Source organism: Oncorhynchus tshawytscha, linkage group LG15, assembly GCF_018296145.1.
Source record: "Oncorhynchus tshawytscha isolate Ot180627B linkage group LG15, Otsh_v2.0, whole genome shotgun sequence".
NCBI classification, from domain to species: domain Eukaryota; kingdom Metazoa; phylum Chordata; class Actinopteri; order Salmoniformes; family Salmonidae; genus Oncorhynchus; species Oncorhynchus tshawytscha.
The window spans coordinates 35,801,160-35,826,134 of NC_056443.1; the positions used below are offsets into that span (position 1 = coordinate 35,801,160).

Here is a 24,975-nt window from a genome sequence, read left to right on the forward strand (position 1 = left end):
CTCATTGCACTGATGGTCTGGGGTGACGTCCTCCTCGGTTTCCAGTAGGACCTTGGTGCTGTGAAGCAGATGTCCCAGTCGATCCCGGACGCCCTTTCTCACTGTCTCATACTCGCCCTCTAGCTCACCCATCTCCTCCTCCTCTCGTAGGATGAGACACTCCAGTAGTCCCAAGCATTTGCGCAGGGCTGAGTGTAGAAGCTGAACCTGCTCGTCAGAGCTGAGGTCAGGCGAGGACAGAGAGAGGGACACGATGCGGTCCCCCGCTGGGGTGTGGTCTGACAAGAGGCTCTCCCTCTCCCTCTGAGAGGATATAGGAGGAGAAAAGGTGGGTGGGGAGGGCCAGGGAGTGGAGAAAATTTAAAGATAATATAAGCATGAATACAGAATGACTTTTTTTTTAAAGTACTAATGAGTAACATACGCTGCTACAAATTAAGATGTGCACCAACAGTGCACACCAACCTGCCACTGATTTTTGAGAAATCTACTTTGTTTTCTGTGGGGGAAAAAAGTGTTGGCTATTCCGTGATAAGCATCATCTTTATTCAAACCCAATAAAATATCATTTTTAAACAATCAAAACGATCGTATATTTATAATAATATCTATACAATTAATTCACTCTATACAATGAATTTACATATATTGGCTATTTTTGTAGATGTATTTTTTGTCTATGGGAGCCAGCAGCCAAATTTGAGTGACTCCATCGACTAGGGTGGGTTCCCCTGGGTCACAGTTTAATGGATTGGGTTGGGAACATGGAGGAGAGGGAGGGATGGTTTTTAAAGGATGATTCAATTAGGAACTGCAGCAGCATTACATATTTTGCAAGGCAAGTGCAGTTACAGTAGACAGTTAATTATTTCTAACGACCAATGTTGGAATTTACCATCGGTCTACAGATCTATCCTGAAACAAGATCTTAAAAATATCATTTTATCTAATGAGACTAATCGAAGGGAAATGAAAATAAGAAAGTTACAAGTATCGTAAATGGTGCCTTACAGGTGCAGCGAAATAGGCCTGAGGTCTAACGGGTCGTGAATGACGTGGGAGGTATGCTATGTGGTGTTGTTTATACCCAGAAAGCTGCCCTAAAAAAAATACAAATACAAATATCGACAAATTCGCTCAATAACTACTCACATATAGCTCCAGAAGATAAGTGCAGTCCTGGTGCAGTAGCCGAGCCAGAGACGCTGCTCTCCCCGTTCTAGATCGCCCCGGCGCAGGCATGTCTAGGAGCGTGTCTATCTCAATGTGCTCCTGATCAGCCATTTACTCGAGGTGGTTTGCGGTGAGTCGGTGGTAACCAATGGTGGTAACAGGCAGAAAGCAGCCGGAGTGTTTTTCTCCTACTACAGAAATGGAGATTTAATTTATTTATCTAAAGCTACCAACCTCGATATTTTGAAAACGTGCAGATTGAGCTAGAGGTCCATTTCGTCGTCGCAGTAATTTGACCATTTGTTTTATTTAGTTGTTCATATGTACGCGACGTACAGACATGGAATGTAATTGGTTCCGGAAGCGACAGGGGCGTTTTTCAGGGACTCACAGATGTTTACACCCAAACCCGGAGAGGTACGGACACGCAGACGAACTGATTCGGTTCAGCTCAGTCCAGTCTGTGGGCTTGTTCGACGTTGCAGCCAGTCATTTATATAAACCCTGTTTTGCTAATGCAATGTATTGACCATTGAGAGGCTTTGAAGCCACGGGCGGCCATATTGGCACTCACCAGTAAGAGCCTCTAAAAATGATACTTTAGGTAAAATGTTTAGATATTTTTTATTTGTATGTCTAGCTCACACAATAATAATAAAGTGCATTCAGATGTCTGTAATATAATAAACTTGGCAGAAATTGATGTAGATATTATTACATATGGTGCAACAGTCAAAGGCACTGCATCTCAGTGCTAGAGGCTTCACTGCAGATCCTGGTTTGATTCCAGGCTGTATCACAACTGGCTGTGATTGGGAGTCACATAGGGTGGCGCACAATTGGCCCAGCGTTGTTTGGCTTGGGTAGGGTAGGCTGTCTTTGTAAATAATAATTTGTTCATAACTTGCGTGCCTAGTTAAATAAAGGTCAAATCAATTGTAAAAAAATCTAACAGCTTCCAAAATGTTTTTTTTTTTCTTTTTACCATGGTAAGTTAATGCCAAGATGGAGGCGCGGTGGCTTCAACACAGTGCTTCCTAGCTGTCATCTAGTGATTATATAAATCATTGATTACAGGCGACTGCCGACGTACTGATCGACAAATCACCTTCCATCATAAATAACGACTCATTACTATTTGTATTATTTGTAGATCAGTGATTCAGTCAGTCACAATTTACCCACAATACATAACGGTTTTGGTGCTCTCGAACACGGCCATTGGTTCAGTCCGCTGAGGTATAGGTTCAGTCCACTGAGGTATGGGTTCAGTCCACTGAGGTATAGGTTCAGTCCACTGAGGTATAGGTTCAGTCCACTGAGGTATAGGTTCAGTCCACAGGTTCAGTCCACTGAGGTATAGGTTCACTGAGGTATAGGTTCAGTCCGCTGAGGTATAGGTTCAGTCCACTGAGGTATAGGTTCTGTCCACTAGGTTCAGTGTGTAGGTTCAGTCCACTGAGGTATAGGTTCAGTCCACTGAGGTATAGGTTCTTCCACTGGGTTCAGTCCACTGAGGGTATAGGTTCAGTCCACTGAGGTATAGGTTCAGTCCACTGAGGTGTAGGTTCAGTCCACTGAGGTACAGGTTCAGTCCACTGAGGTATAGGTTCAGTCCACTGAGGTATAGGTTCAGTCCACTGAGGTATAGGTTCAGTCCACTGAGGTATAGGTTCAGTCCACTGAGGTATAGGTTCAGTGCACTGAGGTACAGGTTCAGTCCACTGAGGTATAGGTTCAGTCCACTAGGTTCAGTGCACTGAGGTACAGGTTCAGTCCACTGAGGTATAGGTTCAGTCCACTGAGGTATAGGTTCAGTCCACTGAGGTATAGGTTCAGTCCACTGAGGTGTAGGTTCAGTCCACTAGGTATGGGTTCAGTCCACTGAGGTATAGGTTCAGTCCACTGAGGTATAGGTTCTGTCCACTGAGGTATGGGTTCAGTCCACTGAGGTGTAGGTTCAGTGCACTGAGGTACAGGTTCAGTCCACTGAGGTATAGGTTCAGTCCACTGAGGTATAGGTTCAGTCCACTGAGGTGTAGGTTCAGTGCACTGAGGTACAGGTTCAGTCCACTGAGGTATAGGTTCAGTCCACTGAGGTATAGGTTCAGTCCACTGAGGTATAGGTTCTGTCCACTGAGGTATGGGTTCAGTCCACTAGGTTCAGTGCACTGAGGTACAGGTTCAGTCCACTGAGGTATAGGTTCAGTCCACTGAGGTGTAGGTTCAGTGCACTGAGGTACAGGTTCAGTCCACTGAGGTATAGGTTCAGTCCACTGAGGTATAGGTTCAGTCCACTGAGGTATAGGTTCAGTCCACTGAGGTATAGGTTCAGTCCACTGAGGTATAGGTTCAGTGCACTGAGGGTAGGTTCAGTCCACTGAGGTACGGGTTCAGGTTCAGTCCACTGAGGTATGCTGAGGTATAGGTTCAGTCCACTGAGGTATAGGTTCAGTCCACTGAGGTATAGGTTCAGTCCACTGAGGTATAGGTTCAGTCCACTGAGGTATAGGTTCAGTCCACTGAGGTATAGGTTCAGTCCACTGAGGTATAGGTTCAGTCCACTGAGGTATAGGTTCAGTCCACTGAGGTATAGGTTCAGTCCACTGAGGTATGGGTTCAGTCCACTGAGGTATAGGTTCAGTCCACTGAGGTATAGGTTCAGTCCACTGAGGTATAGGTTCAGTCCACTGAGGTATAGGTTCAGTGCACTGAGGTATAGGTTCAGTCCACTGAGGTATAGGTTCAGTCCACTGAGGTATGGGTTCAGTCCACTGAGGTATGGGTTCAGTCCACTGAGGTATAGGTTCAGTCCACTGAGGTATAGGTTCAGTCCACTGAGGTATAGGTTCAGTGCACTGAGGTACAGATTCAGTGCACTGAGGTACAGGTTCAGTCCACTGAGGTACAGGTTCAGTCCACTGAGGTACAGGTTCAGTCCACTGAGGTATAGGTTCAGTCCACTGAGGTATAGGTTCAGTCCACTGAGGTATAGGTTCAGTCCACTGAGGTATAGGTTCAGTCAGTCATCCTGATGAGCCCTTCTCAACTGAGAAAGGGGTAGCTGCAGCACAATAGGGTGATGAGGTGGAGACCCTTCGCGTCAGGAAGTAATTTAACCATTCATTATAGTCCTTGCACTGTATATTTTTTTGTGTGTAATTAACTCGTGACATTCCTGAATTACTCATTATATTAATAGTCAGATTTAAATCAACAAGTATGATAGTCAGTTTAAAAAGGTTACGGTTAAAAGACTGTGTACATACAGTGCATTCAGAAAGTATTCAGCCTCCTTGACTTTTCCACATGTTGTCACTTTACAGCCTTATTCTAAAATGTATTAAATTGTCCCCCCCATCAATATACACACCCAATATGTATTAACAATAAAAATCTTAAATATCCCATTTACACAAGTAAATGGGCGGCAGGTAGCCTAGTGGTTAGAGCATTGGGCCAGTAACCAAAAGGTTGCTTGATTGATTCCCTGAGCTGACAAGGTAAAAATCTTAACCCACTGTTCCTAAGCCGTCATTGTAAATAAGAATTTGTTCCTAACTGACTTGCCTAGTTAAATAAAGGTTCAATGAAAAAAACTATTCAGACCCTTTACTCAGTACTTTGTTGAAGCACCTTTGGCAGTGATTACAGCCTAGAGTCTTCTTGGGCATGATGCTACAGGCTTTGCCTACCTGTATTTGGAGAGGCCAAATACAGGTATGGTAGGCATGTTCCCTGGCCAAAATGATCATCAAGGACAACAACCACCCGAGCACACTGCCTGTTCACCCCGCTATAATCCAGAAAGCGAGATCAGTGCATGTTTTGTATGTTTTTCATGGTTCTGTCTGGGCTCTAAATTCCAGTGAAGGGAAACTTAACTCTACAGCATACAATGACATTCTAGACAATTCTGTCCATACAGAAATGGTTTGTCGAGATCAGTGTGGAAGAACTAGTCTGGCCTGCATAGAGCCCTGACCTCAACCCCATCGGACACCTTTGGGATGAATTGGAATGCCGACATCAGTGCCTGACCTCACTAATGCTTGTGGCTAAATGGAAGCAAGTCCCATCAGCAATATTCCAACATCTAGTGGAAAGCCTTCCCAGAAGAGTGGAGGCTGTTATAGCAGCAAAAGGGGGACCAACGCCATATTAATGCCCACGATTTTGGAATGAGATGTTTGACGAGCAGGTGTCCACATACTTTTGGTCATGTAGTGTAGCTATTAGCTGACACCAAAGATGTCATCTTAAAGATGACGTGTAGGAGCTTGCAGGGATTTTAATCTTCCATGTCTAATTTGATGCTAATTAGCATTTTCGAATCTGAGAGTAAATAGAGCCGAATATATTAATAAAAGTTACCTTGTCCGATAGAGATTTACACGATTATCAAAACGTCAGGCCAGGGAATGCCTACATGAAACACAGACCTTGTTTGAAGTGGTTATAAAATACCCTATTGGAAAAATGTATGGTGAAAAAAAAACGATTGGAATCATTTCCGTGTTTGGACGTTAGGTTTTATGGGTATTATGATGCGTCCACTGTGGGGCTCTATGGCGACCGGTGTATGGGCAAGTGAGTGTGTCGAAAGGCAAGTAGTAGATGTGTGGAAAGGATTGGGTGTGTCGAAAGCGCTCCGCTAGGTTAGAAGGTTTTGATTGAACTGTGTTTTTAGTTTCTTACCACGCAACTACACTTGAAGCCAGAGGAAGAGTCCTATTTCATTGTTAGTTTTACACAAATGCTTCATTTTCAGTTTAAAACAGATTACTGTTTATTTTAGACTGTACATGTATCAAGCAAACCAAATTTTATGTCACATACACATGGTTATCAGATGTTAATGCGAGAGCAGCGAAATGCTTGTGCTTCTAGTTCCGACAGTGCAGTAATATCTAACAGGTAATCTAACAATTCCCCAACAACTACCTCATACACACCAATCTAAAGGGGTGAATGAGAATATGTACATGCAGGTATATGGATGAGCGATGGCCGAGCGGCTACAGCAGGGTGCAATAGATGGTATAAAAATACGGTATATACATATGATATGAGTAGTGTCAGATGTGTAAACATGATTAAAGTGTCATTATTTAGAGTGCATAAAGTGACATCCGGTGGGAAGCACCTCAGTTCTGCACCATACAGTATGTACCTCAGTGATCGGCAGGCACCTCGATACAACACCGGTGCAGTGTTCGCCTGCTTATCGTACACCAGATAATGGGATTTAACCAAAGAATTATCCACACCTCTTTATTTTTATTTCTATGGAAATCCGAACTGTATCATTTTTTAATATATTTTTTTACAAATCTACACAAATTAGGCTTGAGGATGTTTTTTTCCCCCCTAGTTATTGACAAAAGAAAACCGAATATCCAATACAAAACTAATTTTACTTCGGTGCCGAACCAGCCACTTACCCTCTAAAAAGTCAGGTAAACAGTACATTCCTGTGGATATTTTGTCTCAAATTTCAAGCAGCTGAAGAACAAACCGCACAGACAACCGGTATACTTTATTTTACTTGGCAAGTCAGTTAAGAACAAATTCTAGGCCTAGGAACAGTGGGTTAACTGCCTTGTTCAGGGGCAGAACAACAGGTGTTTTCCTTTGTCAGCTCAGGGATTTGATCTTGGAACCTTTTGGTTACTAGTCCAACACTAACCACTAACTACACATTTAATGTAATTGTTTAGCGTTCTGGCTTGTAAGGAACATTTACAAGATTTTGCAGACAGTTTCATTTTTTTTTATATACCAATTAATGACGTATTACAGCCTGATTAAATCAGATTAACATTAGCCTGCCGCTAACCTCACCTTGCATGCTAGCTCGACACAAAGACCTGCGACAAAACTTCTCAACAAATGCACAACCACACTACTGAACCACACCGGTTCACAACCATCTGGACTACAACCACTAATGCTAACATGTGTTAACATTTATGCCAGACATGCTCCTATGTTACAAAACCCATAACAAGCCTACTGATTTTGTTGCACTCATTATGTCTAGGGGTCTTAGGCCTAGCTAACTGGCCTGTGACCGGACTTGTTATGTCTAGGGGTCTTACGTTATGACGTCTTGGGCCTAGTTAACTGGTCTGGAACCTGAATGAATGGGTGCATTTATATGAGAAATCAGCATATGCGCCTAGGTGTTGAATGAACATGTGCCCAGGGAGGCGGCAACCTTAGCTATGTCCGGAGCCAGCTCTGTCTTGACTCCTTTGGGTCGGTGAGCCCAAGCTGATCATTAAGTTCAGATGGTTCAGCCTCAGCTCTTGTGGGCCATCACGCTGTCCTTCTCAAATTTATTATCGCAGATGGAGCAGGAGAGGTGGCGTCGGAGTCGTGCTTCTTCATGTGTCAGTTGAGAGAGGCCTTCTGGGGGCAGGTGAAGCCGCAGATCTCACACATGCCACAGGGGGGAGACAAAGACATGGTTAAGTTTGGGACTGGCAAAATCTGAGGTAAATCTCAATCTAAAAAATGTATTGGGCTCCATTTTTAATGCACCGATTTGTACTTAAAACACTGTAGTACTGACAATATTGCTGAAACCACGATTGTTTAACTTTTTTTGCTACAATATCCAGAAAAATGCAATGCAAGTGAAACACGGACATCGAAATAGAATTACAAGATCATTGCCGTTGTATTGTGAGTATTAAGGTATTTTGGGGCTAAACTGATGTTTTGGCTCAGGGGAGTCAGGGACACTCACTGGATTGGCTTCTCTGCTGTGTGGATCACACGATGAACAGTACCCACAGATATATTCCCTCTCGTCTGAAATACAGACGACAAGCACAAAAGAGAGGGATTTATAGAACAAAATGGATGTCAATACAGATCTGTCACTAAGAGCCTCAAAAGCATGAGATTACTTTTAAAGCATGTATTTAAAGGAGAGGAGGCTGGTGGAAGGAGTTATAGCAGGACATGCTCATTGTAATGGAATTAATGGAGCAGTATCAATCACATGGTTTACAAGACATTTCAGTGAGCCTGTCCTCCTATATCTCCACCCACCAGCCACCAGTGAGTTGAAAGAAACAGCCATTGCATGGCTGGAAATTCCCTTAAAATCTAACTGAACTCAAATGATAGCTGAAGTGTGTGCCGCCCCGCCACCAAAACTCCTATTGAAATACCTGTGTGGTGCTTAGCATGACGCAACAGCTGTTTCTATACACAAAACAGGCGTCCACACTAGGGGTGAGGACACACATACTTCTTCTGCAACAAGTGCTGAAACTTTAAGTGGTGCTGAGAGAGAGAGAGAGAGAGAGAGAGAGAGAGAGAGAAGAAAAAAAAGAAGATAAATATATATATATATATATATATATATATATATATATATATATATATATATAGAGAGAGAGAGAAAGAGAGCGAGGGGGAGAGAGAAAGAGAGAGAAAAAAGAGAGAAAGAAAGGGTCTCACTCATTGGTGACACCCGGGTCCGTGCAGATTCACGGACTATACGACGTTCAGAACAAGATTGTAGAGGAAACTGGTTAATTCGCGGCTGTTGTAAAATCGATATTCTGATATTCTTTGAGTTCATTTGGGAAATAGAAACTTAATAAAAACTAGTTTTCCCATAGTGCCCCAGGTTAATGAGTTAATAATTGCTTGATTCAGTTAATCACGCAATTAGAAACTTTTAATCATTCGATGAACAACAGTCGTCACATTAACTAATACAACGTCACGACACTACTGTGAACTATTGAGATGATAGAGAGGAGGGGAAGCTATTGTACTGTTTACAAGATGCAGAGGAGGAGATGAAGGAGAAGAGGATGGAGGAGAGGAAGAAGAGGATAGGGGAGATGAAAGAGAGGGTGGAGAGGATGAAGCCTTTGTAGGTGATTGAAATGTAGGTAGAGGAGATGAAGCCACTGTAGACTATGGAGAGAGTAGAGAGGAAGACACTGTAGATTATGGAGATAATAGACAGGAAGACACTGTAGACTATGGAGATAGTAGAGAGGAAGACACTGTAGACTATGGAGATAGTAGAGAGGAAGACACTGTAGACTATGGAGATAATTGAGAGGAAGACACTGTAGACTATGGAGATAATTGAGAGGAAGACACTGTAGACTATGGAGATAATTGAGAGGAAGCCACTGTAGACTATGGAGAGAGTAGAGAGGAAGACACTGTAGACTATGGAGATAGTAGAGAGGAAGACACTGTAGACTATGGAGATAGTAGAGAGGAAGACACTGTAGACTATGGGGACACACCCTCTGACTGTAACCTACCTCAGCCCCTACAGTGTAATGATGGCCTGGCTCGGCTGCTGCCACTTCCTGTCCGCCTGTCTACTCTACTGGTGGTCTACATATGAACCCAAATTAATTGATGTGATAAACGCATGACTGAATCTTTTTATTTGTGTCTTTCTTTCATTCAACAGAAGAACTTCGACTGGATGCCCTTTTTACTCTGGATTTACTCCATAATCAAACACGATGAACCACTGATAAATCAACTAAGAAACCAATCAATAAATCAATGTGCAAACTAGTCATGCTAGCAAACAAGCAAACTAGCCATGCTGGTTAAGTGTGCCTTGAATTCTAAATAAATCATAGACAGTGTCACCAGCAAAGCACCCCCACACCATCACATCTCCTCCATGCTTCCTGGTGGGAACCACACATGCAGAGATCATCCGTTCACCTACTCTGTGTCTAACAAAGACACAGCGGTTGGAACCAAGCAAGTCTCTTCTCATTATTGGTGTCTTATAGTTGTGGATTCTTTGGAGCAATTCAACCATGAAGGCCTGATTCACACAGTCTCCTCTGAAAGGTTAATGTTGAAATGTGTCTGTTACCTGAACTCTGTAAAGCATTTGGGTTGCAATTTCTGAGGCTAACTCTGGGTCTTCCTTTACTGTGGCAGTCCTCATGAGAGCCATTTTCATCACAGCGCTTGATGGTTTTTACGATTGCACTTGAAGAAACTTTCAAAGTTCTTGACATTTTCCGCATTTACTAAGCTTCATGTCTTAAAACTTCTTAGGGATAGGCGTCCCGCTACCGTTCAGTTAGCGCCATCGATTTGAGTTATCCACTTGTACAACTTGTAGAGAAAGGAATCCGAAAATCTACCCCTAAACTTTCTTTCAACAAGTCAAAATATGTTTCCATTTACCCTAAAATGTAATCAAACTGTAATATTTCTTACAGAAGACGTATGTTCAATAGGAAAGCGATTTTAGCAGGTGCGTACTGTCTTCATGGTGCCACAAATTTCCAAGACTGTCTCTGTACTAAAACTAATATTTCTTATTCATTTTTGAAGTTACAAGCCTGAAACCTTGAACATTGACTGCTGACACACTGTGGAAGCCATAGGAATTGCATCCAGGGAGCTAATTTTGGATATGACCTTTTACTTGCTTTTCTAAGGGGATGGTCTCTCAAAAAAATTATGTTTGGTATTTCTTTGGATTTTCTCCTACCATATCTATTGTGTTATATTCTCCAACATTATTTTAACATTTCTACAAACGTCAAAGATGTTTTCCTTCCAATGGTACCAATTATATGCATTTCCATAACCAAATATTTTTAGCTCTGATATTGTTCAAATTTGGAAAACAATCTGTCAATTGTTTTCCCAACATACACTAACAAACAGCCTTAGGGGAACCTAATACATCTAGGGAATAGAGACCTGTAAATATAGCTGTGAATGGAGCCCTGTAAACTTAGACCTTTAAACATAGACCTGTAAACATAGACCTGTAAACATAGAGATGCAGCAGACGATACAATAAACACAGAGATATCAACTGAGTATTTATGATGAATATAAGCTTTCTTTTTTGTAACTGATTAGTAGACATTTTACAAGTGATGTTGCTCTCATTCAGTGCTGTATGGTCATGCATGACAATAATCCATATAGTTACACATGTATTTTAATGTTGTGACTATTGTAAGGAAAGCAAGTGGGCTCAGACATCAACATGACATCTTTTAATTAATCAGGGGGGGCACCACAGATTATCTTTGGGACCACCCTGGTTTTGCCTCAAATCCAATATGGCTGCCGTATGATTTGATATTGAGATAAAACGGCTGCATTGGACCTTTAAAGACACAATAACACAATACAAATAAATAAGGGCAATTTATACGCAGGTGAAGGTGTCTTAGTGTCATCTTGTTAGCCATATTGGATTCAGAATCAAATTGATTTACACTTGATTTACACATTTCAGAAAAAAATGCCTTGTTTTTTTTTACAGTACAGGTGACTTAACTCCCATCAAATGGTATTACAATTTCATGGAAGTTATACCAGCTGCCAATGCAGCAGTTACTCTTCCTGGGGTCTAGCTAAATTAAAGCAGTTCTACAATTTTTTAAACATTACAATACATTCATTCACAACATATCTACAACACTCTGTGTGCCCTCAGGCCTTTACTCCACTACCACATATCTACAACACAAAATCCATGTGTACGTGTGTGTATGTTATCATGTGTGTGTATGCATGTGTCTGTGCCTATGCTTGTGTTGCTTCAAAATCCTGCTGTTCCATAAGGTGTATTTTTATCAGTTTAAAAAAATATATGATTCTACTGCTTGCGTCAGTTTTGTCATGACTTTGCCCTGTTGGGTGAGGTCATAAAACACCCTTTCTCTCTCTTCTCCCCCACCGGTTTATGACCCCCTCCATAAATACCAGATCTCTCTCTATCCACTCTATAGAATGGACTTTGAAAATCCTTTCTTTACCACAGAGATAGACTTTGCAATACCGTAACATCAAAAGGTTGGGGAATGGAACGATATTTCTGTAATCCAACCAGTTGAAAGTGTCCATTGGTACTGAAAGAATATGATGTCAGATCATTTGTTGTCTGGGACATTATTACTGATGACAGGACAACTTAAATTGTATACTGGAAAGTCTACACATCCTAGTTATCAGATTTACATGTAAATGTTGCAACATTTATATGATTGAATATGAAACTATTTGTGAGAAGATGAAATGTGATTTTAGTCTTGTAAATGAGAGAATTGGGTTTATAGTAAACTTATGTTCAATCAGTAATCCACGGGAGCACAGACTTGGTTGGAAATGATGCACCAATCCCCTTCTCTTCTCCAGTACAAAAGTACCCGTGAGCTGCGCGAGCTGATTATGGCAAAATGGTTTGACCTTTGAACTATTATTCACTAAAGAAGAAGTGATACATCCTAGACGTCGTTTTTATCCGCTGCAGCTGTACACGTACGTGGCCTAGGAAAGGAGAGACAATCTCTTCAGATTGACAAGGTACTTCAACGTGACTAGAAAGATTATTCAAAGGACAAGGGCGATCTCTGCTGGACAAACCAGTCTTCCATCTTCGACCCATCTATTGAAGCGCAGCTCAGAGTACACTACTTGAATTTGTGAGAGGAAATGGCTGATATACCATGGCTAAGGGCTGTATTCAGGCACTCCGCGTTCCGTCGTACATAAGAATAGTCCTTAGCTGTGATATATTGGCCATATACCACACCCCTTTGGGCCTTATTGCTTAAGTGGATCTATCCGTCCATCATGTTCCCCCATCCATCCCTCCATCACTTACTTCCTAGGAGGCTCCTCTCCCAACTAATTTCCTGTCTTCAAATAGATCTCTCGCATTCCATCTTCTTTTATCTCTCTTCTCTTCTTTCTGCTTCGTAGGACGTTGGCTTGTTTTCTAAGGCTCTCTGTAGACGTGAGATGGAGGTAAATAAAATACATTTCCTTTAAGTGGATCTTTCACTGAGTTACTTGTATAAACAGTATGTAGATATTACCTGCAGAGTAGTCATTCATATTAATGTACTGGTATTAACTATTACATACACCATTAATTTGGACAGGCATTTAACTGACTTCCTCTTTGCAACAGGTTTGTAGTGGAGGTCATTAGGGTCATCTCTGAAAGGAAGGTCCTACACATCACCAGCTCTGGCTGAGGGTCCGCGTTGGGTCTAGAGGGGGTTTAGGTATGGAGGGCCTTGAGGCTAGTGAGGGGGACAGACAGGAAATTTTTAGAGAAAATTGAGCAGGATGGCTTACATATCGTCTCATTCTAAGCGCCAGTTTCCTGGACACAGATTAAGCCCAGTCCAGGGCAAAAAAGTATTTTCTACTTTTATATAGGGGGACCTCTAGCCTGGGGGATGTCTAGCCTCTAGCCTGGGGAACGTCTAGCCTCGGGGACATCTAGCCTCTAGTCTGGGGGAAGTCCAGCCTCTAGCCTGGGGGAACGTCTAGCCTAGGGGATGTCTAGCCTCTAGCCTGGGGGACGTCTAGCCTCTAGCCCGACGGACGTCTAGACTCTAGCCTGGGGGACATCTAACCTTGGGGATGTCTAGTCTCTAGCCTGGGGGAAGTCTAGCCTGTAGCCTGGTGGACCACTAGCCTCTAGCCTGCGGGACACCTAGCCTCTACCCTGGGGACAACTAGCCTTGTAGGACATCTAGCCTCTAGCCTGGGGACAACTAGCCTTGTAGGACATCTAACCTCTAGCCTGGTGGAACTCTAGCCTCTAGCCTGCGGGACCCCTTAGCCTATAGCCTGGGGACACCTAGACTTGTAGGACATCTAGCCTCTAGCCTGGTGGAACTCTCGCCTCTAGCCAGCGGGACACCTAGTCTCTAGCCTGGGGACACCTAGCCTGTGGGACATCTAGCCTCTAGCTTGGGGAACGTCTAGCCTGAGGGACACCTAGCTTCTAGCCTGGTGGACCACTAGCCTCTAGCCTAGGGGGCCACTAGCCTGGGGGACACCTAGCTGCTAGCCTGGGGGACCTCTGGCCTCTAGCCTGGTGGACCTCTAGCCTGGGGACACCTAGCCTTGTAGGACATCTAGCCTCTACCCTGGGGACACCTAGCCTTGTAGGACATCTAGCCTCTAGCCTGGTGGACCACTAGCCTCTAGCCTAGGAGACCACTAGCCTGGGGGACACCTAGCTGCTAGCTTGGGGGACCATTAGCCTTTAGCCTGGTGTATGTCACCAGACTCATCTAGACTCTAGCCTGGGGGACATCTAGCCTCTAGCCTGGGGAACCGCTAGACTCGAGCCTGGGGGATATCTAGCCTGGGGTATGTCTAACCTCTAGCCTGGTGGATGTCTAGCCTCTAGCCAGTGGATGTCTAGCCTGTAGCCTGGGGGATTAGGCTCTAGCCTTGGGGACCTCTAGCCTGGGGGATGTCTAGCCTCTAGCCTGGGGGAAACCTCTTGCCTGGGGGACCTCTAGCCTGGGGATTCGCTAGCCTGGGGGACTGCAAGCCTCTAGCCTGGAGGACCGCTAGCCTGGGGGACCACTTGCCTCTAGCCTGGGGGACGTCTAGCCTGGAGGACCTCTAGCCTCTAGCCACTAGCAGGGGGATGTCTAGCTTTGGGAACTCTAACCTGTTGGACCACTATCCTCTAGCCTAGGGACCTCTAGCCTGGTGTATGTCTGAGCTCTAGCCTGGGGACGTCTAGCCTCTAGCCTGGGGGACCACTAGCCTCTAGCCAAGGGGAAATCTAGCCTCTAGCGTGGGGGACAACTGACCTCTTTTCTGGGGGACCATTAGCCTGTGGGATCACTAGATGTTAGCCTAGGGATCTCTAACCCTGTGGACCACTAGCCTCTAGCCTGGTGGAACCTCTAGCCTCTATCCTGGGGGACCTCTAGCCTCTAGCCGGGGGGACCATTAACCTTTAGCCTGGGGTATGTCTAGCTTCTAGCCTGGGGACCTCTAGCCTGGGGTTCATCTAGACTCTAGCCTGGGGGACATCTAGCCTCTAGCCTGGGGATTGTCTAGCCTCTAGTCTGGGGGATGTCTAGTTTGGTGTATGTCTAACCTCTAGCCTGGTAGCATCTAGCCTTGGGGACGTCTAGCCTGGGGGACACCTAGCCTCTAGCCTGTGAGTGCCCTAGCCTCTAGCCTTGGGAGCCCTCTAACCGTAAGCCTGGGGGACCTCTAGTCTTTAGCCTGAGGGACCTCTAGCCTTTAGCCTGGTGGACTTGAAGCCTGGCGGACCTCTAGCCTGGTGTACCAGTAGCCTGGTGTACCTCTAGCCTGGTGTACCTCTAGCCTGGTGTACCTCTAGCCTGGTGTACCTCTAGGCTGGTGTACCTCTAGGCTGGTGTACCTCTAGGCTGGTGTACCTCTAGGCTGGTGTACCTCTAGCCTGGTGTATCTCTAGCCTGGTGTACCTCTAGGCTGGTGTACCTCTAGCCTGATGTACCTCTAGCCTGATGTACCTCTAGCCTGGTGTATCTCTAGCCTGGTGTATCTCTAGCCTGGTGTATCTCTAGCCTGGTGTACCTCTAGCCTGGTGTACCTCTAGCCTGGTGTATCTCTAGCCTGGTGTATCTCTAGCCTGGTGTACCTCTAGCCTGGTGTATCTCTAGCCTGGTGTATCTCTAGCCTGGTGTACCTCTAGCCTGGTGTATCTCTAGCCTGGTGTATCTCTAGCCTGGTGTATCTCTAGCCTGGTGTACCTCTAGCCTGGTGTATCTCTAGCCTGGTGTACCTCTAGCCTGGTGTATCTCTAGCCTGGTGGACTTGTAGCCTGGCGGACCACAGTATATGCAATACAGGTGTCTTAAGGTGCATTTAGGCTATATTGCTTTGACCACAGATTGTCACTTATGTGAATATGAGTTTGGAGATGTCTGGCTGCAAGTCGGATGTGTGTTCATCTTGTCTTCATTTGTGTTCATTGTCCCTACGGTTACTGAGATGGTTCTTATAAAATGGAAGTTGTGTTATCTACTTAGGCTAAGGACCCAGGCTTTTGTTAAGCTAGCAAAACATGTCTCTCAAAAGAGTCGATAGTCATTAAGTACTATGGACATGAAACCAAATCGCCCCCCCATTCAGAAAGAGTGCGGCCTTCTACAACAGTGACTGGAAACACGCTTAACACCTACTCCAGCGTTGAGCACCGACTGACACCGAAAGTCCATTGACGTTGAAAAGTAGTTGAAATTTTGGCAGTTGGCTCTGGCCTTGATTTCAACATCCACAGATGTCGTTATTTGGCCCGGCCCGGAACAAGCTAATCATAGCTGTCTATGTTTCACAAGTTTGGACAGTACAGTAGAGAACAGTACAGCAAAGTACAGTAGAGCACACTAGAGTACTGTATATTGTACGCTATAACTGCACATATCTACTTTAATCTACTCTGCTGGTCTACAACAGTTGTCCCAACCTCAGTTGGGGCAACTGTGTCACGTCCTGGCCATAGAGAGGCTTTTATTCTCTATTTTGGTTAGGCCAGGGTGTGACTAGGGTGGGCATTCTAGTTTCTTTATTTCTATGTATTCTATTTCTTTGTGTTTGCCCGGGTGTGGTTCTCAATCAGAAGCAACTGTCTATTGTTGCTGTCTGATTGAGAATCATACTTAAGGCAGCTTTTTCCCACCTGTGTTTTGTGGGTAGTTGTTTTCTGTTTTGTGTTTCTGCACCAGACAGAACTGTTTCTTTTGTTCCACGTTGTTATTTTGTTTCGGTGTTCAGTTTGAATAAATAATCATAAACACGTACCACGGTGCGCTTTGGTCCTCTTCTTCCGATGAGTGTTACAACCTGCTACTGCCCCCTGTCCTAGATCGATTAGTTAGTTAGTTTTTGTGCACAAAGTGTAGAACAAAATGTTTTCTTGTAATGAAGAAAAATAGGAGACATTTTTTGTGAGTTTTGTTGAGTTCTCAATTACCCTTTTCAAAGTTTATTTCCATTCAAGTCACTAAAATAAGACATAAGCTTGATGAAAACATGAATTACATATTTCTACCTTTGTTTACCTACTCAGGCTATTTCACCATGAAGAAAATGGCATTCATATCCTTTTCTGTATAGTACAGATCAGGGAGCCATGATATAATTCCATTACTGTAATTCTGCATGTAAATCCACTTCATTTCATGTAGTTCAAGATATTAGTTCAAAGATATGTTTTCAAACTCAAGGTGTCATTCCCATTCTTTCTGCAGACATTGTTGAATCTTAATTACGGAGCAGATATGTAACAGGGTTTTAGGAAAACTTGGCCACAAAAAAAACTGTAGGGAGATTTAAACGTAATTCTGCACAGTTCTTCCATTTTTAGTGTGTTTTTGTGAAATTGTCTGTGGAAATTGTTCAAAGTAGCCTAGTCCTTTTGGGTATAGTTGTATGGTTTGTTAAACTTTGAAATCAATGGTTTTTGTTTCGCAAAGTCTCAACGTAATTCCATTACCGTGGAAACCTGCAATACACTACACGTAAATTTCTCGAAATAGCAAATACTTATGATTTCTTCAAATGGGGGGGACTAGATACAAAAAGTGCTTTCATTTCTAAATGGTAAAACAGATACTGTATGTATGAAAATACCCTCAAATAAAAAGGTGGCATTCTGTACTGTCGCCTCATTTGAAACTTTTGATCTCAAATCAAAAATGCTGGAGTGTAGACAACATTTTAGCTTCACTGTCCAAATACATATGGTGTTGAGTGTATGGGTGTCAATTTCCCTTGATGAATTGGGTTATTCATGCGACCATTCATTCATTTCATGCAACAACTAGCATCCACTGGCAAGAGTTCACAATTACCTTGATTAGATGAAGTTTTAATATCTTCAGTGCTGAGGGTGAGAAAATATGTCACCTGTAAATACTCTCTATAAATCATGTCCTGTTATCTCAAATTATTATTATTTTTTGTCACATGCACAGAATACACCGTGAAAGGCTTACTTACAAGGTCTTAACCAAAATATTTACTGAATTAACTAAAGTAAAAATGTTTAAGAGTAAAAATAAAATAACAATAACGAGGCTATATACAGGGGGTACCGGTACCGAGTCAAAATGCTGGGGTACACATTAGTCAAGGCAATTGAGGTAATATGTACAAGTAGATAGGGGTAAAGTGACTATGCATCTATAAAAGTGTTTATAGGGACAGGACGAGTAATTTTGTGCAAAACCCTAATTTTACCCCAAATATCCCTAAGTGACAACCTACTGTTTTTGTCTTCACAACAGGGGCGCACACAATTTTGGGTAGTGAAATATTTTCCCAGCAAATTATTTAAAGGTTTTTATAAACAAATGTTATCCTTACAGTAGCCTATAAGACACTTGTTTTTAGACAATCATTTACGAAACAGGCTCTCCATTGACAGATATGTAGCTAAAAATGCTCTGGCACTACTATAATCAGCACGCACGGATGGATATCAGTGGAAGCAGCCATACGGGCACCTCACAGCAACAGCGATTATGTTTCACTATATTGGATCACTCCAAGATATTGGCATCAGTCTGCAGCGGAGAGATACATCCGAGGTGAGGATTTACAGACTTATTCCCGGGTACACCTGTGTCACGGCTGTGGTCTGCCACTATATTAAATCAAATCAAATTGTATTGGTCACATACACATGGTTAGCAGATGTTAATGCGAGTGCAGCGAAATGCTTGTTCTTCTAGTTCCAACAGTGCAGTAATATCTAACAAGTAATCTAACAATTCCCCAACAACTAGCCAATACACAAAAATCTAAAGGGGGGAATGAGAATATGTACATACTGTATAAGTACATGGATGAGCGATGGCTGAGCGGCATAGGCACGTAGATGGTATAAAATACAGTAAATACATGTGATATGACTAATGTAAGATATGTAAACATTATTAAAGTGGCAATGTTTAAAGTGTCCAGTGATTGGGTCTCAATGTAGGCAGCAGCCTCTCTGAGTTAGTGATTGCTGTTTAGCAATATGTAGACCCCATGGCCGCGACACACGTTCTATTTCATTTTGTCGGCTGCAATCCGTCCGTATTGTGTTTGAGGTACAAACGTTCTGACGTTAGCTTGGTAAGTCACTGGTAAGTGTAATATCTTGCGTGAAAGTATACTCACTGGCTGTTTGCAGCTTGGAGCAGTAGGCCACAACAAGGCCGCCCCTCCTCTTGAGAGCTCCACTTGCTGCGCACCACGGTTGATCTGTATCTTCTGCTTGTGGTTTGTCGTACTTGAGTTCCGTTAGCGTTACACTATGACTCCATGTGTATCTGTTAGTATGGTGGCTCTTGCTGCCACAAACTGTAATTTACCTTACACAACTTGCCGACTGGTTAGCGTTACACTACGACTCCATGTGTATCTGTTAGTATGGTGGCTCTTGCTGCCACAAACTGTAATTTACCTTACACAACTTGCCGACTGGTTAGCGTTACACTACGACTCCATGTGTATCTGTTAGTATGGTGGCTCTTGCTGCCACAAACTGTAATTTACCTTACACAACTTGCCGACTGGTTAGCGTTACACTACGACTCCATGTGTATCTCTTAGTATGGTGGCTCTTGCTGCCACAAACTGTAATTTACCTTACACAACTTGCCGACTGGTTAGCGTTACACTACGACTCCATGTGTATCTGTTAGTATGGTGGCTCTTGCTGCCACAAACTGTAATTTACCTTACACAACTTGCCGACTGGTTAGCGTTACACTACGACTCCATGTGTATCTCTTAGTATGGTGGCTCTTGCTGCCACAAACTGTAATTTACCTTACACAACTTGCCGACTGGTTAGCGTTACACTACGACTCCATGTGTATCTGTTAGTATGGTGGCTCTTGCTGCCACAAACTGTAATTTACCTTACACAACTTGCCGACTGGTTTGTTCTATGTGTGTGTTGTGAATTGCTGCTCCCCAAGCCGTAGGCCAGGATACACCAGGCTAGTTCTCTGCTAATTATCCTGAAAGGTTTTTTCTTGTTCTTTCCCCTGTGTGAGAGTATCGTGGTGGGCTTCCACTACGTTGAGACATTAACTTTAGAGTTCCTTAACGGAGTTACTCCATCATACGGTGCTGATTTTACTGCTTGGATATTAAAGGTAATATTGCAGTAAATTAATAAAAACATAAACCAAATCCATTATCTGGTTGCTGTTTTTTTTGTCTGCCTATTTTTCCACACGGGTCTTCCCTGGTTTTTGCAGAGTTATTGGGTAATTTATCCCTCACCCGGTTCGTATTCCTCTAAGCGGTTCACGAAATAAGCTCTCCCAGGGCATCGAACCCCTGCTCCGTGGCCTTGTTGGCTTGGCTGAGCTTATGGCTTCCCTTTGTGACAGGTGTGATGGTGTCAACCGTCACCGCCATAGGCGCTTGGGGCGCCAGAGGAGAGGCGGGCTCCGGCCGAACCCATAACACACCCTTCCCCGGCTGCTTCTCCTGGTCTCAAAGGGAGAAGGGTGTGGAGTCCCCCTGGGTGTTGTCCACAGTGCTCGAGGGGTACTGACTCCAATTCCGGTGCCGGCCACCATCCTTCAGGGGCCTTTGTGTCACCACGGAGGCCGACCCCCTGAAGAAAACCCTGCAGTTGGAGATCTCCTCACTTCTGGACAAGGGGGCCATCTGCAGGATCGAGACATCAGAACAGCTAGGTGGGTTCTACTCACTTATTTTGTGGTCCCAAAAAGAGACGAAGGGTTTCGACCGATTCTGGACCTCTGCAACCTCAATGAGTACTTGAAGGTACTGAGGTTCCACATGCTGTCCCCAACCTGCGTGTTGCAGGCCGTGTCCATGGACCAGTGGTTTGTGCCGCTGGGTCTGAGGGATGCGTGCTTCCATGTTCCTGTTCACCCAGCTCATTTGCAGTACCTCCGATTTGCTTTCGAAAGGACGGCTTACAAATTCATGGTTTTTCCCTTCGGCCTCTCCTTGGCACCCCGCACTTTCCCAAAGTGCATGGACGCTGTCCGGCCACCTCTCACGTCCCAAGGATTTTTGATCCTCAATTACCTGGATGATTGGCTACATTGACAGGGTGGGCATTACTGTAAATGTCAAGAAGAGTCATGTGATGCCCACCCAGAGGGTAGCCTAACTAGACTCAGAACTCATGAGAGCACACCTTCCTGCCCACCAGAAGGGTTCAGGCAATTTTGTCTTGCCTTGACCACTTTCAGCAGGGGCAGGTGGTATCCGCCCCTGACTTGCCAATGCCTGTTGGGCTTGCTGACTGCGGCCTTGTTGCTGATTCTCCTTGGCCTGCTCCGTCTCTGGACTCTTCAGCGGTGGTTCAACTCCCAAGTACCCGAAGTGCCATCGTCACCACCAGCTGCGGGTGACCGCACAGTGCCTCAGGGCATTGTGAGGCTGCTCCTTTCTTTCAGATGAGGTTGAGATGCTGAGGATGTGCAGCTGGGAGCTGGCCTCCCAGATCGGCTAGGGGGGTGTGACCAAGGACAGGTCGGCCAGCGGTTGTTGGCTACCCCCTTGGAGCAGCAGGCACATCAATACACTAGAGTTCTGAGCTGTCCTGCTGGCTCTGCGGTCTTTCCTTCCACATCTGAAGGGAAGACATGTCCTGGTGAGAATGGACAACACAACAGTGGAAGTGGAGTCTGGGCCTCCCTCTGGCATGCTGTGCCCTGTGCGGGCACTGGCTGCCTATGTGGAGTGGACAATGTCAGTGAGAACAACCAGCTCTTTGTCTACTATGGTGAGAGAGTCCTGGGGACTGGGTTGTAAAAGCAGAGGCTCTCTCACTGGATCGTGGACATGACTACAACAGCCTGGCTGAGAGGCAAGTGCTGGGATCTGTAGTGGCACATTCAACACGAGGTGTGGCTGCATCCTGGGCACTACTGAGATCAGTGCCTCTCACTGATATCTGTGCTGCGGCCAGCTGGGCTTCCTCTTGCACCTTTACTAGGTACTATCAGGTAAATGTGGCACCTCCCTCTGCGGTTGGTTCAGCTGTCATGGGCGATGCCTCCCTTTCCAGGAACTGTGCCGGGACCTCCCTTCCACATTGATGGCCCCTGCGTCTTGGTCCAGAGCTGGGACATTGCCACTGGCTGGCCAGGTCCATCTAGCACTGACTAATCTGGTACGGGTATACCAATATATTGGAGTGATCCAATATAGTGAAACATACTGTAACAAAGGTTATCTATGTAACCATGGTTATGTGAGCTATATGAATCACTCCAATCCTCTACGGTGCTAGAGGCACCTCAAAAAGGATGTAGAGAACGGGTATGGTGGCCATGGGGTCTATATATAGGGGTGATTTACAGGAGTAAATCTGTATGTATCCCGACGCCGCGGAGTGATAGCAATATATTGGAGTGATCCATATAGCTCACATACCCGTGGTTACATACGTAACCTTTGTTATCATAGGTGATTGTTAAGCAGGCTTAAAACCTAGCAAACATAACACAAACTGACATTGGCACTACTTGCAAATCCTTATGATCATGTCCCTATCTAGCTAGCTAGATAAACTGGAAGCTAGGCTAAAACTTAATCCCGTGCCTGGCCACGGATATCAGTGTCTTTAGGATGGGGTTGCCTTTCGATTCTCCCTTTCCTACGTCGAGGGATTTCTGGTTTTCTCCGGCGATTTTACCCTGTAGTTTGATTCTGATCTTTTTTTAAAAACTTTTTTATTTATTTCACCTTTTATTTAACCAGGTAGGCTAGTTGAGAACAAGTTCTCATTTGCAACTGCGACCTGGCCAAGATAAAGCATAGCAGTGTGAACAGACAACACAGAGTTACACATGGAGTAAACAATTAACAAGTCAATAACACAGTAGGAAAAAAAAGGGGAGTCTATATACATTGTGTGCAAAAGGCATGAGGAGGTAGGTGAATAATTACAATTTTGCAGATTAATAACACTGGAGTGATAAATGATCAGATGGTCATGTACAGGTAGAGATATTGGTGTGCAAAAGAGCAGAAAAGTAAATAAATAAGAACAGTATGGGGATGATATTTATTTACCGATAGACTAAGTACAGCTTAGAACAGCTTGCCTCTTTTCTGATCTGTTTCCTGGCCGCAGGACCCCGAGCGGCACTGTCCGGCAAAACTCGACCTGCACCCGCTGTGCTGGAGGGAGAGTCATTCGACCCCTGCGAGGTTCCTCCGGTTTTCACGTGACACAACCCTCGCCCCCTTAACACTCTGCCAACAACGTTGTCAAGAATATTATATTTAGATATACTATTGGATTTCGTAGGTTATATCCAAATCTGATTATATGGCATCGATTCGAGTCAGAAACCATTATTCTACTGTCAACATTGACTGCAAAGTGTGAATAGGATCATTTTGGTCATAAAATCAGAACATTCATGCATCACAATGGGTAAATGAAGGTTGTGTTTTGATTTGATAATGTCCATCTGCTCATTAACATGGGGCGAACAGCTGCGGCGATTGCTCTCTATCCGATTGCATAGACAGTGAGACTTTAACTTCAGAAATACTGGGGATTTTGACGAAGTGAAATAGTCTTTCGCGTCTACAGTGTATCATGGGGGACAAACATCATTAACCAAACGCAGAATCGGTCAGGAAACACACAGCCACCCAAGCCATAGACTGTTCTCTATGCTATTGCACGGCAAGCGGTATATATTTGATAATATAACTCATTTTTCTTAACTGCATTGTTGGTAAGTATTTCACCTGCACACTGCATTGCTTGCTGTTTGGGGTTTTAGGCTGGGTTTCTGTACAGCACTTTGAGATATCGGCTGATGTAAGAAGGGCTATATAAATACATTTGATTTGAAAAGAAGCAGTATTACTGTAATGGCTGTTGGAAGGAGTAGACCAGCAGCATTGTGCAGCATTGTACGTGTTCATCTTTATTATTTGAACTGAACACTGAATAACAAAAACAACAAAGAGAACGAACGAAACCGAAACAGTTCTGTCTGGTGCCGACACAAAAACCGAACACAACTACCCACAAAACCATGTGGGAAAAAGCTACCTAAGTATGGTTCTCAATCAGAGACAACGATAGACAGCTGCCTCTGATTGAGAACCACACCGGCCAAACAACAAAGAAATACAAAACATTAGAAAATGAACATAGAATGCCCACCCTAGTCACACCCTGGCCTAACCAAAATAGAGAATAAAAGCCTCTCTATAGCCAGGGCGTGACAATTACTATGTGACATCATCTGTACATGTGGGCGCAGCCCTGTCAGATCACTACCAACATGTTTCTCATCAGCCCTGCCAGATCAGTACCTCCACATGTTTACCATCAGCCCTGTCAGATCACTACCTCCACATGTTTCTCATCAGCCCTGTCAGATCACTACCTCCACATGTTTCTCATCAGCCCTGTCAGATCACTACCTCCACATGTTTCTCATCAGCCCTGTCAGATCACTACCAACACATGTTTCTCATCAGCCCTGTCAGATCACTACCTCCACATGTTTCTCATCAGCCCTGTCAGATCACTACCTCCACATGTTTCTCATCAGCCCTGTCAGATCACTACCTCCACATGTTTCTCATCAGCCCTGTCAGATCACTACCTCCACATGTTTCTCATCAGCCCTGTCAGATCACTACCTCCACATGTTTCTCATCAGCCCTGTCAGATCACTACCTCCACATGTTTCTCATCAGCCCTGTCAGATCACTACCAACACGTTTCTCATCAGCCCTGTCAGATCACTACCTCCACATGTTTCTCATCAGCCCTGTCAGATCACTACCTCCACATGTTTCTCATCAGCCCTGTCAGATCACTACCTCCACATGTTTCTCATCAGCCCTGTCAGATCAATGCCAACACATGTTTCTCATCAGCCCTGTCAGATCACTACCTCCACATGTTTCTCATCAGCCCTGTCAGAGCACTACCTCCACATGTTTCTCATCAGCCCTGTCAGATCACTAACTCCACAT

At 44.3% G+C, this 24,975-nt stretch overlaps 1 long non-coding RNA gene across 1 annotated transcript; it reads right to left on the reverse strand.

The window, feature by feature from the left end:
• Positions 1 to 6,693: 6,693 nt before the first annotated feature.
• Positions 6,694 to 16,820, reverse strand: LOC112237288. Its single transcript, XR_002951390.2, has 5 exons — positions 16,774 to 16,820; positions 13,087 to 13,247; positions 12,824 to 12,947; positions 7,928 to 7,992; positions 6,694 to 7,611 (listed from the first exon to the last, which is right to left on the reverse strand). It is a non-coding gene; the product is annotated as an uncharacterized LOC112237288 (long non-coding RNA).
• Between the last annotated feature and the right edge of the window lie 8,155 nt (positions 16,821 to 24,975).